Source organism: Vicugna pacos, chromosome 23 (genome assembly GCF_048564905.1).
Source record: "Vicugna pacos chromosome 23, VicPac4, whole genome shotgun sequence".
NCBI classification, from domain to species: domain Eukaryota; kingdom Metazoa; phylum Chordata; class Mammalia; order Artiodactyla; family Camelidae; genus Vicugna; species Vicugna pacos.
In genome coordinates, this window is record NC_133009.1 from 5,510,938 (window position 1) to 5,526,082 (window position 15,145).

The 15,145-nt window shown below is 49.1% G+C and overlaps 1 long non-coding RNA gene across 1 annotated transcript; it reads left to right on the top strand.

The window, feature by feature from the left end:
- The first annotated feature begins 8,423 nt into the window (after window positions 1-8,423).
- Window positions 8,424-12,643, top strand: LOC140688597 (uncharacterized). The gene is made up of 4 exons (XR_012063295.1): window positions 8,424-8,556; window positions 8,677-8,772; window positions 10,611-10,723; window positions 12,410-12,643. It is a non-coding gene; the product is annotated as an uncharacterized lncRNA (long non-coding RNA).
- The last annotated feature ends 2,502 nt before the right edge of the window (window positions 12,644-15,145 follow it).

The window sequence follows — 15,145 nt, forward strand, 5'->3', positions numbered from 1 at the left end:
TCTTCTCTGGCACCCTGGTGCAGGGGTGGGGTGGACAGTGTCTGGATGTATGGAGGGGACCCCATGAAACAGTCCCTCTGACATTCTCAGGCTAAATGGGATTCCAAGCGACCACCTGTTCTTGGCTGTCCCCTCTGAGGACACCTCCACCTTCAAACCACCCCTCCCCCACCAGTCACCTCACTGCTGATAGAACAGCACACTTTCCATCTCTTCAGCGTGGACACCCCTGGGTGTGTTAGGAAAAGTTTGCGCTCATTAGCTGACTTCCTCATCAGATTACTCCTCATGTCTGGCCTCAGTTCGTTCCGCTCAAGCTCATTTCTGTCCTGCCCACAGTAGAAAGGGAGTTGCTCACAGATGTGAAAGCATGAAGGACACGCCCCCTTCTAGCTTACATAGCGCCCCTTTCTGATTCCCAGTTATTTTTAAAAGCTGGGTTAGCACCAAGGGTACAAAGATGAAAAAACTACCTGTCCTGGAGGGGCAGTGGGGGAGTCAGCTGCCCCTCACTAGGCGGTGGTACGGTTCTTTCTCACGAGGCAGGGACAGTAGAGGAATGCCTGTCCGGATCTGAGGGGCCAGGGGAGCCTCCTGCAGGAAGTATCACTGCTCCTGAATCTTCATGGACAAAGGAACCAGGGTCTTTCCGGGAATGGGATTTCTCCCCCCCCTTTCTCTGGGTACCTGGTCTTTTTTCTTCCTTGGGCCCTACGAGGACACTGCCACCTGCTGGCTCAGGCCTTCCTTCCCACCCTGGCATCCTAAGGCCGCGGGCGCCCCCTGGTGAGCAGACTGCAGAGAGACCTCTATTGCTTCCGGATCCCCCTGATTTCTGTTTAGCCCCCTGTTAGAAAAGGGGGCTGGGGGAGCAGATACTATGAGGGATGGACGGCGCGTTAGGGGAAGCATTGCAAAGCCCAGCCCTGTCTGGGCTCCTAATTCCACCTCTGTTCTGCACTTCCTCCTCCCACCCTCCCCAACCCCTCCCCAAGCAGGGCCTCTGCAAACGGGGCTCCCTTCACCCTTCCTAAGAGGAAGCCTAGCCCTGTGTGTAGGGGGCTTTCCAAGCACACGCAGTGGCACCAGATCTATGGATGTGACTGAGGTGGTTTTAAATAGTCGGGGTACCTTAGGGGTACAGCCAGCCCTAAAAGATTCTTCCCCTTAGGAGAATGGGGGACTGACCACTGGAACCTGTAAGAGCCACTCAGGGCTCAAGCTGGTATATACTGAGGACTTGCCTCTCGGAGGTCCATGCTGAGACTTTGGGGACGGCCCACTGAGGAGCATGGGACACAGGGGATGTCAGCAGCCAACCTCACGGCTGTGCCTCGTGGTGCCATGGAGGCCACTCAGGACCTGGGGTCCAGTGGCTTAGCTCCTGGCCCCACCCCCTTCTTTGCCATAGGCCTTCTCATCTTCGTCCCTCTCTGGGAACGTTCCTCCCCTGTCTTGCCTTCATTTCCCGATCTGTAGGACAAGAGCACTGGTGATGCCATTGTGATGCCATCGTGATGCCATCTCACAAGGTGGCGAAGCACTGCTTCCATCCTCAGCTCCACTCCATGGGGCAGAGAGTGTCCTCACGTTTCCCACGTGGGAAAACTAAGGCCAGAAGAGGTTGTATAAGTTGTCCAAGGTCATAAGCTCATAAGTGACTGAACCAGGTCTGATTCCAAACCTTATGACCACAGCGCTGCATTGCCTCAAATGGAGCAGCACGTAGGAGAGGCAAGAAAACCAGTGCCCTGTGCTAGGTAAGGGGTTCAAAACATCAAACCTGGGAAGATGGAGACCTTGTTTCCCAAAGCGTGAGTATGAGGATTAGCATGGAAGGATTGGGAAGGGCTCCCTGATGTGAAATGAGTGTAGAATATTCCTAAATTTACATCCCAGGAAAATTCTCTTCTAGCTCTTTCATTCCGTCAGCTATCACAGAGCATTGTTTGATACACGACACCAATTATGTGTCTGGCATGGCGCTGGATTTGGGATTCCTGCCCTCCGGCAGTTGCAGCCTTGGGAAGGGGACAGGGGACTAAATCTGCAGGTACCATTTGATGAGACACGTGTCAGCCTTTGCTGGTGCAACCCGGAGGCACCCCACCCATGGTGGCTACGGAAGAAGTGAGGGCTTCAGGCAGAAAACAAATCTCCAGCTGCACTCTGAAAGAAGAGAGACACCAGCCAAGCAGAGGCAGATGACCCCAGGCTTTGAAGAAAGAGAGATGGGTTCAAATCATAACTGTCACGTGCCGTTTGATCTTGGGTACTTCGTTAACCTGAGTCTCCGTTTCCTTAGCTGTAAAATGGACACAATAGGCCCTCACTGGGAGGTTAAGAGCTACCTACTATACATGAAACGATTCACATATACAAGGTGAGTGGCTGCACTAGTATTTTTGTTGTCGTTGAGGGAGAGTTAGAGGTGTTCTCATGTCCACCGAGGGACAGCACGCACAGGGCAGAGAATTTACTGAGAAGGGCTGAAAGTGCAGGCAGGGCAGGTCAAGGGCTGCTAATGAGGGCTGGTGACGCCATCTCACCAGGCGAAGCACCCACTTCAATCCTCAGGTCGACATTATCGGGTAGGTAGGACCCTATCTTGCACATGAGAAAACTAAGGCTCAAAGAGGTTCTATAACTTTATGCACATGGACTTTATCCATATGGGAGATTGGGAGCAAGTTGAGGATTTTAAGTGGAGAAACATCAAGACCAGATTTGTGGCACTGAAACATGGGATATTCAGAGTTCCTCTTCTGGAGGAAATGAAGGAAGTAACATCGCCGAGGCACCATGTAACATCAGAAAGAACCCCAGCTGGGGTTGGAATCCTTGGAAAACCATACAGGTCTTCCAGGCCTGCTCTGGAGGAAGGACCATCTACTGAGCAATCAAAGTGCCAGGAGGGTTGGGACCGCAGAAAGTGGACAAATCCCTCCCTCCCATTGCTTCCTTTCCTCCGGAATGTTTTTCTAATGATTTCTTGCATTTGCATTGAGCTTTCTACCCCACAGAGACCCTGTGCAGGGGGTGGGGTACCACTGGCCTCTTCCAACCCCCATCTTGCAGAAGAAGCTGAGACTCAGGAGCCCTGTGACTAACCCAGGGGCACAGTTCACAGTGAGGGGAAGGAAGTCCTGACCCTGCGGAGTGTGTGCGTGTATGGAGGGGGTGGGGTGGTGCAAAATGCACACCTGCCAATCTGAGCTCCACATTCAGAGAATGGCATCCTGGGCCCTAGGGGGCTGCAGAGCAGGACCAAAGCCTGGGGCCGAAGGCCTCCAGCTCCAGAGAACTGGAGATACTCGCTTGGTGAGGTCGAGGACTTGCAGAGTTGCCTGGCAGGAGCGTTGTGCTGGACTTAGACAACTGCAGAAGTGCAGGCACGAGGCAGGGCCCAGGCAAGAGCTGAAGAGGTGGACACATGAAAGGACCCAGGCGGGTGGGCAGGTCAGTTTCCACTGCACGACTTTCCTGGGACGGCCGTAACCAAATACCGCAAACTGGCGGCTTCAAAAACAACAGAAATGTATTTCACAATTGCAGACTTCTGAAATCAAGGGTGGGGGGACCCTCCTTGCCTCCTCCCAGCTCCCAGTGGGGGTCAGCCGTCCTTGGTGTTCCTTGGTTTTCCTTGGCTTATAACAGGATTAATTCCAACCTCTGCTTCAAGCCTTCTCTCCTTTGTGTGTCCAAATTTCTCCCATTTTGTAAGGACACCAGTCATTAGATTAGGGCCTCCTAATCCAGTATGACCTTATCTTAATTTGTTTGCACCTGCAAAGGTCCCATTTCCCCAAAACAGTCACACCAGGAATTAGGACTTCGACATCTCTCTCTAGGGAACACAACCCCACTCAACCACCATGTAACGGGCGGATGGGAGAGACAGGAGGCAGGAGTCCTCTGAGCACCGAGCTGATCCGGGAAGCCTTCCTGGAAGAGCCTGCCATTACAACTGAGCTTCGAGGAAAGGGCGACTTGGGCGCCAAAGTGCACGCAGGAGTGGGGAGTGGTGTGAAAAGAGGTTGGAAGGCAAGTTGGAGTTTGTATAGAGCTTGAATGTTGGGTAGATGTCTTGAGAAGAAGCGTTTGGGGGAAGGGGGGGTCAGTAAGATGCACCTCTCAGACCACACCCCTCCTCACCCAGGGTTCATGGAGTGACAGCAGAGGGAGAGATGATCTCGGAGAAAGGGCGGCGAGCCTCTGACTGCGAGGGCAAACCGTCTGTAGAATGTCCTGTGTTAACATTCTTGTAGAGTTTGCATTCTCCCTCATGATGTGACCCTTTAATGATTTAAACTATGGGCTGTTTTCCCAAATACTCCAGTTCATTTGAGCTTCCCAGCTAGGTGTGGACCTGGTTCAAGGATCCCCCCAGAGCCCATATTCCTGATAACACAAAGCAGTGCCAAGAAACCACCGTCCGCAGCCCAGAGGCCAAAAAGTGCTCCTCATTCCAAGAGTGAGGGAGCCCCTTACAGACGGTGTGAATTTCACACCAAACAGCTTCCTGCATCTCCACCCGCCCGCTCTGGGCCAGCTGAGCCCCGCCCCACATGCACGCACACACACACACACACACTCACGTATACTACCTCACACACCCATACACCCCTCCCTCTTACACAGACATTCCTTACACGCACTCACATAACCACTCATACACCTCACTCTTATGCTTCGCGCTTGCCTCGTACTCTGACAATATAGCTCACGCTCACACGTGCCTTAAACTCTCACACTTACACACTTGAAATACACCTCGCACTTCCACACATCCGCACACACACCTGACACGAATATGCACACCTGTTCACGCACATGTTTATGTGCTCACGCACAGCCTGCACTCAGACATCTACCCCTCACACTCTCGTCCACACGCTGGGAGCAGGTGTCCAGGCGCAGAACCCCTTTGGTGTGGAAGGTGAGTTGCCATAACATCCTCAGTCTTCGCCAGCGCAGGATCATCTGCTCTTAGGGTGTCCACACTGCCACGCCCTCCAGAGCCCTCTGCCAGGGTTTGCCCTTTGCCGGAGTAGCTAGAGGGCCCTCTGCACCCTCATATCCCTATGAGCTTGGGAAAGGTTGGGATCAATCTGTTTTACAGGCACGGAAACTGAGACACAGAGGAGTCTGGTGACTTCCACAAGCTCTGTAAACGGGGTGGGGAGCCCGCTCTTCCCTGCCAGCCTTCACCTGCTCAGCACCTGGGGCGGGCCAGGCACGCAGCCAGCACTTGATAAACACGGGCTGAGTGAGTGAACGGATGGTTCCTTTACGCGAAGAACAGGGGACGATCCTGGTGCCCCGGTCCCAGTTTCCAACTTAGCCAGACTGGGTTCTCCTGGCTCCTGAGACAGTTTCTTTTTTTTTCATGCAAAATCTCCCAGTGACCCAACCTCTTCCAAAGAGGAAATATCTGGCTGATGATTCAGAACATTGGGGGTTGAGGGACTGGATGTCGGGGAAGTGTTTGGGGACTTGCTGCCTGAGGTGACACTTTAGAAGTGATGGGTTTTCTAGGTGGTTGGAGAGATGTCTGTCTCCCGCAGGATCGAGGCTCCCCTCCCCCTGCCGGCACCCTCCACGTGCTGCTCCACAGAGGGGCCAGTGAGGAACCCCAGGCCCGCAGCTGGTGGTCCCCTAGCCTGCTTGGGCTCTAGCTGGGCCGTCCAGGCTCCAGCCTTGGTCAGCCTTGGGGGGGAGGGGGTGGATGTACCAGCAGGACGAGGGGATCCCTCAGGCCCCATTCACTGTCTCCAAGGTGGCTCACCCTGCCCGTCTTATCTGCAGGACTAGAAGGAGGACTTCGGGGCACCCGGCCTCCTGTTCAACAGAAAATGGGCTTTGGTCCTAACCTCAGTTTAGCAAATTCACATTCTTGAAAACGAACACTTACAAGGGAATAGTAATTTACAAATCCCTTTCTCAGGCTCCCCACCCTAGATCCAGTGTCCCCATCTATAGCAGAAAGGGACTGGATTGGAGCTGCCATCCCAACTTGGTCTTAGTCCACCTGAGACCTCAGACCCCTGCACCTTGGGGAAGCTGGCTCAACCCAGGGTGGAAAATGACCGCCTCATTGCTCTTCTCCGACCCCTCTCCACGTCACTGCTGGATTCTCCTGCCCTTTCAGAGACACTTCTCATCTACAAGTCTGCCGACATCGTCACAGAGCTTAAACACCCTCCCTCAGCTCCCCTTGGTCCTCCAGGCGATTCCCAAGCCTCCGTCTTGGCTTCTAAGACCATTCACAAAACTCCTGCCCTTCCTGTCTCCCTTCCTCACCTCTGTCCGGTGTTGCCTGCGGGAGACCACTGGGAGCAAGCTGCTCCCGGAGGACTGTCCCTGCTGCTTGCCTCCCCATCCAGCCCAGCCTGTCCCTCCCCCCAGGATGCAGCATGCCCCCTCCCTTGTGTACCTGATGAGTGCAAGCCACTGTCTCCCCACCTCACCCCCATTCACACAGGTTCCCCTCAGGACCCTGCAGATATCGTTAACCTTTGTGGGCCCAGAGCATCTCAGTGTTGGGCGCACGGTGCCTAAACACGTAACAAGTAACTGAATGGAATAAATGTGTAGCAACGGCTAAACTGCAAGTCAGAAACTAAAGCGCCCAGAGAATGCCGGCTTTGAGAGTGCCCTCTACAACGCCCACCTTCCTCGGAGCCCATCTGGCTGGCACGAGCACGAGGATGCAGATCCCGAAAATCAGCAAGACTTCAAATCCCCCTGCTTGGGGAGTGGGTTCCCTCTCCCCTGCGCGGAGGGCTCTGACAGGAGTGATGGGTCAGGATGGGGCTTTTCAGAAGCTGTGGGCGACAGCCAACCTGTTAATCCAGGCTTGTGGTAACAGCCTCCAGCACCAGATTGCACTAGTGTCACTCAGGGCCAAGAGAAATGCTGGCTCCCACCTTGGCTAGCTGAGGGCCAGGAGCTGGTGACCTGGCCAAAGAGTGCTTTGCTTGGGGTTTACATTCCAGGATCAGCTTCGGAGGCAAAGGACTAAGGTTGCCAGTGGGAGCCAGGCACCCACAGGGAGGCGGCACCGGAACCAGGCAGACCCTCCTTCCGCCTCCCTCCTGGGCACACCTCCCATGCCCTGCCCTGCCTGGTCCTCCCTGAGTACAAGTGGCAGCTGTGGAGGCAGGCAGGAGGAAGAAGACACTCGGCCCCTTCAAGGGAGCAGCAATTAATGTCTTTTTTTTTAATGGAGGCACTGGGGATTGAACCCAGGACCTTGTGTATGCTAAGCACATGCTCTACCACTGAGCTATCCCCTTTCCCAAGAGAGCAGCATTTAAATAGAGTATGAAGTACTGAGCTCTGAGCCACCGCATGCACAGCCATACACCCCTGGCTGATGGGGAGTCTCTACCGGCTTACAAGGAGCCTTCACATTCAGGGTCTCCTTGGACCAATAGGAACTGAAAAGACTGAGTCACCTGCCCCAGGCCATGTGGCCACAAGGGGCAGAGCCTGGAATGGAAACCCATTCTCTGACCGCCATTCCGAGGCTCAGGTACCCCTGCCTCAACTACACCAGTAGTTTCTGTAGCCCAGGATCTAACCCGAGGCCCTGCCTTCACAGGGTCAGTGAAGGCTCAGTCAAGTAGCAGATGTGAAAGTGTGAACCCCTGTGAAGATGGGGGTTATTTTTATTTACTTATTTCCCATCTCAGTCCATCAAGGATCTTAGATGACTTAAAACAAAAGCACACCAGGGCTTAAAAAAACAAAACAAAGCAAAACAAAACAAAACAAAACAAAACAAACACCAGAGTGAGTTAGTGAAAAGTGCTTGGTGACTGGATACCCAATGGATGGATCCCATGAAAGCTTTTACCCCAGTCTTAAGCATAGGTGTCCCCCTCTACTTCTCAATCCCCCAGAAATGGGAGTGATACAACCTTAGAGACTGAGAAAAGAGCACAGAAATGAAGGACAGAAAAAAAAAAAAGATCTTTGGGGCAAGGGGACTCCTTTCAAAAATATAGACTAGCAGCCCTAGACTTTAAATCTACATAAATATCCAGCCACCCGTCTCCCAACTCTCAACAAGAACCCTTGTTTTGGCATTTAAAAAAAAAAATCAGTACTGAGAGTAATTCAAAAGCCCTCCCTTTTCTCCCCTGAGTGAGGCTGCACCCTCTACCCCTCCCCGCGCCCCCCCCTCCAGCACAGAGCTCCAGCCTTAGGTGGTTTCAATGACCACTTCCTAGCCCTGAGCTTATCTTAACAGTCCTTTATCCCAGATCAGATCAGCTGTAGCTCAGGGATATGTTGTCATAGCTCCTACCACGACCACACAAACACACACTCTGTCTCTGTCAGAATTGAGGGGAGGGGACCTGGGAAGACCAGAGCCCAGCCAAACCCAAGCAGACAGGAAACCATCAGTCTGGCAGCTTCCCATCTTGTTTCATCCCACAGCAAGTCCACAAAGAGGTCGTGGGGCACATTTCAGGTCGAAGGAACTCTGACTTAGGGAGCTTAGTCTACTTGAGACATGGGCCAATCAAGAATCCTCCCCAAGCCAAAGTATGCTGGCTGAGCCTTCTGTTTCTGGAGCCAGGTTGCCTGCGCTCCAATCTGACTCCATCACTTGCCAGCTCTGTAATAAGCCTGCACGGGCAGTTATTTAATTTCTCTATGTTTCAGTTTCCTCATCTGTGCAATGGGGGACATCACATGTTAATACCTACTTTGTAGAGTTGTGGTGAGGATTGAGTTCATTCATACAGAGGCCAGCACACAGTAAGTATGTTTGCTGTATGCAAAAAGAGTAATTTTCACCCACAGAGTTGCCAAGAGATGAGGGATAGTCATAGTCAAAGAGTGGCAGAGCAGAGCAGGGCCTGGAGCCCAGGTTGCCAGATTCCTGAGCCAAAACATCATGCCAGTCTGGGTAGAGGGCACAGGGCTCCTGAGGGTCCTGTATTGAGAGAATTGGTTGCCAGGTGGGCAGAAGAACAAGTGTGATTGACATTTCTAGTTTGTCCCTGCTGAAATACCGCAGAGAAGCTACAGCAGAGTTGAAATGGAACTCAGAGTTGATTTATCCAAACCCCTTTATATCAATGGGGAAACTGACCCCTAAGAGAGAAGGTCCTTGGCCATGACCATGGTGTGGGTTAGTGGTACAAGAGGAGCTGGAACCCAGGACTCCTGACTCCTGTCCGTCTGTGCGTGTTTTCCCTGCTACTCCAGGCAGGAGACAGGCAAGCTCTCTGGCGTGGCCAGAAGAGCTAGTTTCTCCTTGGATCACATCCCTCCCAGGCCTGGCCTGTGAATAACCTTCAGTTTCCCGTTGTAATCGACAGCCTGGGGACTGTTTTCAGTGTCTGCAGCAGAGAATTCCCAAAATTCTTGGTAAGGCTTATGAGAATTTAGAATTTAAGTAGCTCACCAGTTCCATCTTGTTCTTCCAAAGTCCATTTGGGCACACAAGGCAGTGTGAGCCTTAGGGACTTGAGCGGTAACGTCAGACTGACAGGGTTTGCCTCCCAGCTCCGTTATTCCTAGCTAGAACTGCGTGGTCTTGGACATGACAGTATGCCTAAGACACTTAGAACCAGGGCTGGCTCAATAAATGTTAGATAACATTATACCTATTACTGGAGTTGCTCAGTACATATTTGCTAAGTGAACAAATGAATGAATGAACAAACAAATGTTTGGCTCACTGAAGAAACAAATTGCCTAAGCAGACCCCCTCTTACGGTCACAGCCTTGGGCAGCCCACAAAACTTGCTAGGCTTAGTTTGGTCAGCAGAGGGCAGCATTGAGTCAAGCATCCCAATTTGCCAGAGATTTGCAGCATTCGCAACACTCTCTTTAGACTCCCACTTCCCAATCTTGCTCTTCCAAAGAGCAGGTTCCACCAGCCCCTGAGAAAGGGAGGCCAACACCTTCCAGGCCATGTTGTCCACCACCCAAGAGTGACTTGAGGGCTGTAATTCAGAGCTCTGGGGAAGAGAAATATAATGATTGAGGTCTTAGGCAAAATGGTGGTAAGCTGATCCCTGCAGCCAGCAGCAGCCCTTTTCCCAGAGGAAAAGAAAGAGGGGCCCTATACTTCAGACTTGGGCCAATCAAGAATCCTCCCCAAGCCAAAGCATGCTGGCTGAGCATGCTGTTTCTGGAGCCAGATTGCCTGGGCGTCTATACTGAGATAACTCCCAAGGCAGGAGTTGCTCTAGGACCTGGGAGACCCCCTGTAGCTCATCAGATCCAGAGAGTGCTCAGCTGGCCCTTATTTACTTCCCTGCCCCACCCCTGCTACTCTGCTCTCTCGGCATCTCCCCTCACTCCCACCCCACCCACCCCACCCCTGAAAGTCTTTCATCACAGTTCACCAATTTCTACCCTCCCTTCAAGGTCTGACTGGCCTCTCTCCAGCCCCTGAGCCAGAATGACTCACCCTTTCAGCCCCACGTGCCATTTTGTGTGTGTGTGGATGTGCTCTATTCATTTGTTTATTTAAATTGAAGTATAGTTGATTTACAACATTGTGTTAGTTTCTGGTGTGCAGCATAGTGATTCAGTCATACATCTATATATACATATCTTTTTTCATGTTCTTTTCATTATAGGTTATTACAAAGTCTTGAATATAGTTCCCTGTACTGTACCGAAGGACCTTGTTTCCACATGGCATTTTGGACCTGTCTTAAAAGCCTTCCCACTTTCTGCTTTGGATTATATGGTAAATTGTATATTTATCTTATTTTCCTTACTAAACTGTAAACTTGATAGCAGGGAGCTAATTCTTAGACAGTCACCCCTCAAGATTCATCTTCTTTTTCAGATGTACTTCCTTTTCAGAAGAACTGCCTTACCCCCCCACTCCCCATCTCACCCCCAAAACACAGCCTTGGTATCCCTCTCCTGCCCACACAGTAGCACCCTGCATTTCACACATCACAGCAGTCCTTGCTCTGAGCCACATTAACATCCTGTTTTGTTGATCTGGACCCACACAGACACACACACAGATTGTGAAGTATGTAAAGACTGGGTCAGATGCTTGTTCCTAATTGTCTTGCCAGTGAGGCACCTAGGAGGCTCAATAATGGTTATCCCCAGAGTTCTTCACACAGCCATCACCCATAGGGCATGCCCCTCCCAATCTGGACTGGATGGTGGGGCAGGAAGGACTGAAAGGGCTCAGCTCAGCCCAGATTCCTGGGCACATCCGGGCACATGACCCAGGAATTCCCCAATATCTGGCAGCAGCCAAGTCCCTGATGTAATCAGGTTCCCTGTCTGCTAGTCTCACTCTGCAAGAGATCAGGTCTCCCTTTAAGGAATTTGAGCATTGAGTTTCAGCAGTTAAGATCACTTCCGAGTCTTATGCTGTTCCTGCTCTGTGTCTGTTTGTCTGCCTCTCTTGCTTATCTGTGGTGGACAGACAGCAGCCAGGTCCATTCATCACTAAAGCCCTGTCTGGTAGTTTCTCGGAGGCCACCAGTCTGCATCTCTACTAGAACTGGAGAGATCTATTTTCTCTGAAGACTTTGGCTATCCGTGACTTGCCCTCCTAAATGGGGATTCACATTCTGGTCAAAGGAAGCTGAAATGGAATTGGGGAAGGTCCAAGAGTGCAGAAAATTTACCCTTATCCTCCCCAGCCTCCCCCAGCTCCCACCCTCCACCCCTGCCATGTCAGTTTAGCTGGGAATGGATGGAAATCACTTTCATCTTTAAATTTCACTGCACAGGCATGCCTTTGGTTCATAGGCATCTACTGAGCACCTCTTTTGTGCCTCGCAGTGGGCTCGGTGTTGGGGATACTGGGAAGAATCCATAGGAGTCTAGAGTAAGCTTGAAAGGAATTTTAGGCTCACCTGTATGATTCCTTCATCTTACTTACGAGAAAATGTTGATTCATCTGGCTAACAGTCTCAGCTTAAAAGGCCCTGTCTGCAAGAAGTTGCCCCAGGCCAACCTCCTCCTCTTTGGGTTGGGGGCTCCCTCCTGTTATACACCCCAAGGCCATTCTGTTCTTTCCCCATTGTGGACACATCTTCTTCTGTCTAGGTTCTGCTTGTTTATTTCTCGCTAAACTGAGAACTCTCTGAGGGCAGAGACCATGTCCATCCGGTCACCATCATATCCACAGGCCAGCATCCAGAGGGCACCAGTATTTGTAGAATGAATTAGTGATTGGTAAAAGGCACAGAAGTGGTTGGTGTCAGTCAGGACTAGAACTCAGGTCTCCTAACACTCAGCCCCGTGCTTGCTCTTATATTACCCATGCTTCCTATTGAGATCCTTAATCTATCTGGATGGCCTCAGCTCCCTGGGTGCCAGGAATGGATGCAGATCTCACTGGGGAAAGGCAATATCAGATCAGGGAAACTGTCATCTGGGCCTCATTCTATTTTCACAGATGACCCAGAGCCATAGGGGAGGCCATGGAGAGAAGAATGCCAAACTGGATACCACTTCCTGTGGCCTTCCAGACTTCAGGAAGAGGGGTTAGCTTCCTGCATAAGTGGGTTCTCTCCAGCCACAAAGGAGGCAAAGGGCCCCATTCTCCATCTGTCACTCACAATGGAATGGATCAAAGGACCAGCAGAAGGAGGAAAGTGGGCAGACACTAAATACAAAATCCAGTCCTGGAGATGGTGTCTGTCTTGATCCTTAGCATGCCCTGAATACACCGCTGGAGGCACCATCCTCCCGGGGCTTCTGAATCTCAGCTCTGCCAGTTTCTCACCAGGTGTGTGGCCTTGGGCAGAATAATACCCCCTCACAGGAATGGGCTACCGTGAAGACTCAAGGGGAGATGGAGGGTATAGCTCACTGGCAGAGTGCATGCTTAGCATGCACGAGGTCCTGGGTTCAATCCCCAGTACCTCCATTAAAAAAAAAAAATAATAATACCTAAACATACAAATAGAAAGATAAACAATATGAGGCAGCAGAGGAATATCTCCCAGGCCAAGGCACAAGATAAAAATCCCAGAAGAAGAAATAAGTGATGAGGAGACAGGCAATTTATATGAGAAAGAGTTTAAAGTAATGATGGCGAGGATGTTCAGAGAACTCAAGAGGAGTATAAATGCACAGAATGAAGTTTTTAGTAAAGAGTTGGAAAACATAAAGAATACCCAAACAGAGTTAAAGAATAAAATCACTGAAATGAATAACACACTAGAAGGAACCAAGAACCAAGACTAAATGAGGCAGAAGAACGGATCAGTGAGCTAGAAGACAGATTAGTAGAAATCACTACTGCAGAACAGAAAAAAGTAAAAAGAATGAAAAGAAATGAGGATAGTTTAAGAGAACTCTGGGACAACATGAAGCACACTAAGATTCGCATTATAAGGGTCCCAGAAAGAGAAGAGAGAGGGAAGGAACCTGAGAAAATGCTTTAAGAGATAATAACCAAAAACTTCCCCAGCTTGGGAAAGGAAACAGTCACCCAAATCCAGGAAGCGCTGAGTTTCACCCAGGATCAACCCAAAGAGGAACACACTGAAGCACATAGCCATCAAATTGACAAAAATTAAGGATAAGGAGAAAATATTAAAATTAGCAAGAGGAAAGTAACAAATAACATACAAGGGACTCTCATAAGGTTATCAGCTGATTTTTCAGCAGAAACTCTACAGGCCAGAAGGATGTGGCAAGATATATTTGAAGTGATGAAAGGGAAAAACCTACAAACAAGAGTACGCTATCCAGCAAGGCTCTCATTCCAATTTGATGGAGAAATTCAAAAGCTTCACAGATAAACAAAAGCTAAAAGAATTCAGCACCACCAAACCAGCTTTACAACAAATGTTAAAGGAATTTCTCTAGTCATCAAACCATAAGAAAAGAGAACAAAAAGAAATAAGAGAGAGAGAAAAAAAAAATTGCTTTGGCAGTTCGGAGTCTTTATGATTCCATATAAATTTTGGAATTGTTTGTTCTAGTTCTGTGAAAAATGTTGTGAGTAATTTGATGGGGGTTGCATTGGATCTGTGGATTTGGGTAATGCAGTCATTTTGATAATGTTGATTCTTCCAGTCCAGGAGCACGGGATATCTTTCCATTTCTTTGTGACATTTTCAGCTTCCTTCATCAGTGTTTTACAGTTTTTGGAGTATAGATAACTTCCTTGGTTAGGTTTATTTCTGGGTATTTTGTCCCTTTTGATGCAATGGAAATGTGTATGCCACTTCTAAAATTCTAGTTTTTTGAAGTGGAAAAGAAAAGTGAATGAAGGGCTGCAAATGGCAAAATTGTATTCCATTATATATATATATGCTGCATCTTTATGCATTCATCTATTGACGTGCACTTAGGATACTTCCATATCTTGGCAATTATAAATAATGTTGCTATTAATAGCAAGGTATATATATATATCTTTCTGAATTAATTCTTATTTTGTGGTTGGCTTTTTTTTTCTTTTATAACTATGTTAAGTTTAAAAAGGTAAAGCTCTAAGGCTGAGAAATTAATAGAGCTTTCAATAGATGCGGAGGACCAGTGGACCAAAACCAGTGTTCAGAGCCGGGGGGTGGGCTGGAGCTGGTAAACGCTCAACCAGTGGTCAGGGAAGGGGAAAAAGCACTAATCTTTATTTGACTTTCATATGTAACGGTTTCCTCTTGTAATCAATAGAGCAGCCACTAAAAGAATAGTGAAAGGTTATGAGACTACCAAACTGAATGAGGGAGAAAATGCAATATTAAAAAAATAGCTAATTCAAAATATCAATAAAGGAGAGAGAAACAAAGCAGGGTGGATTAAAAAAAATAGCAATATGGTAGGTCTAAACCCAAATGTGTTAGTAATCCATGTAATAATAACCATATGTAGTAAAGATTAAATATAAATCAAATTCTCTAACTTAAAAACAGATACAAAATACTGTATATAAAATAGATAGACAGCAAGGTCCTCCTGTATAGCACAAGGAAGTATATTCAATATCCTGTAATAAACCATAATGGAAAACATTATAAATCAACTATACTTCAATAAAATATATATATATAAATAAAAATTTAAAAAGCTAAACTTCTAAATGTTCTTAGAAACAATGAACAGTACATGTATGTAAATTTTAAAAATATGTGCAGTATAATGTGTATATGTATTTACATGCAATACATTGTATATGTGT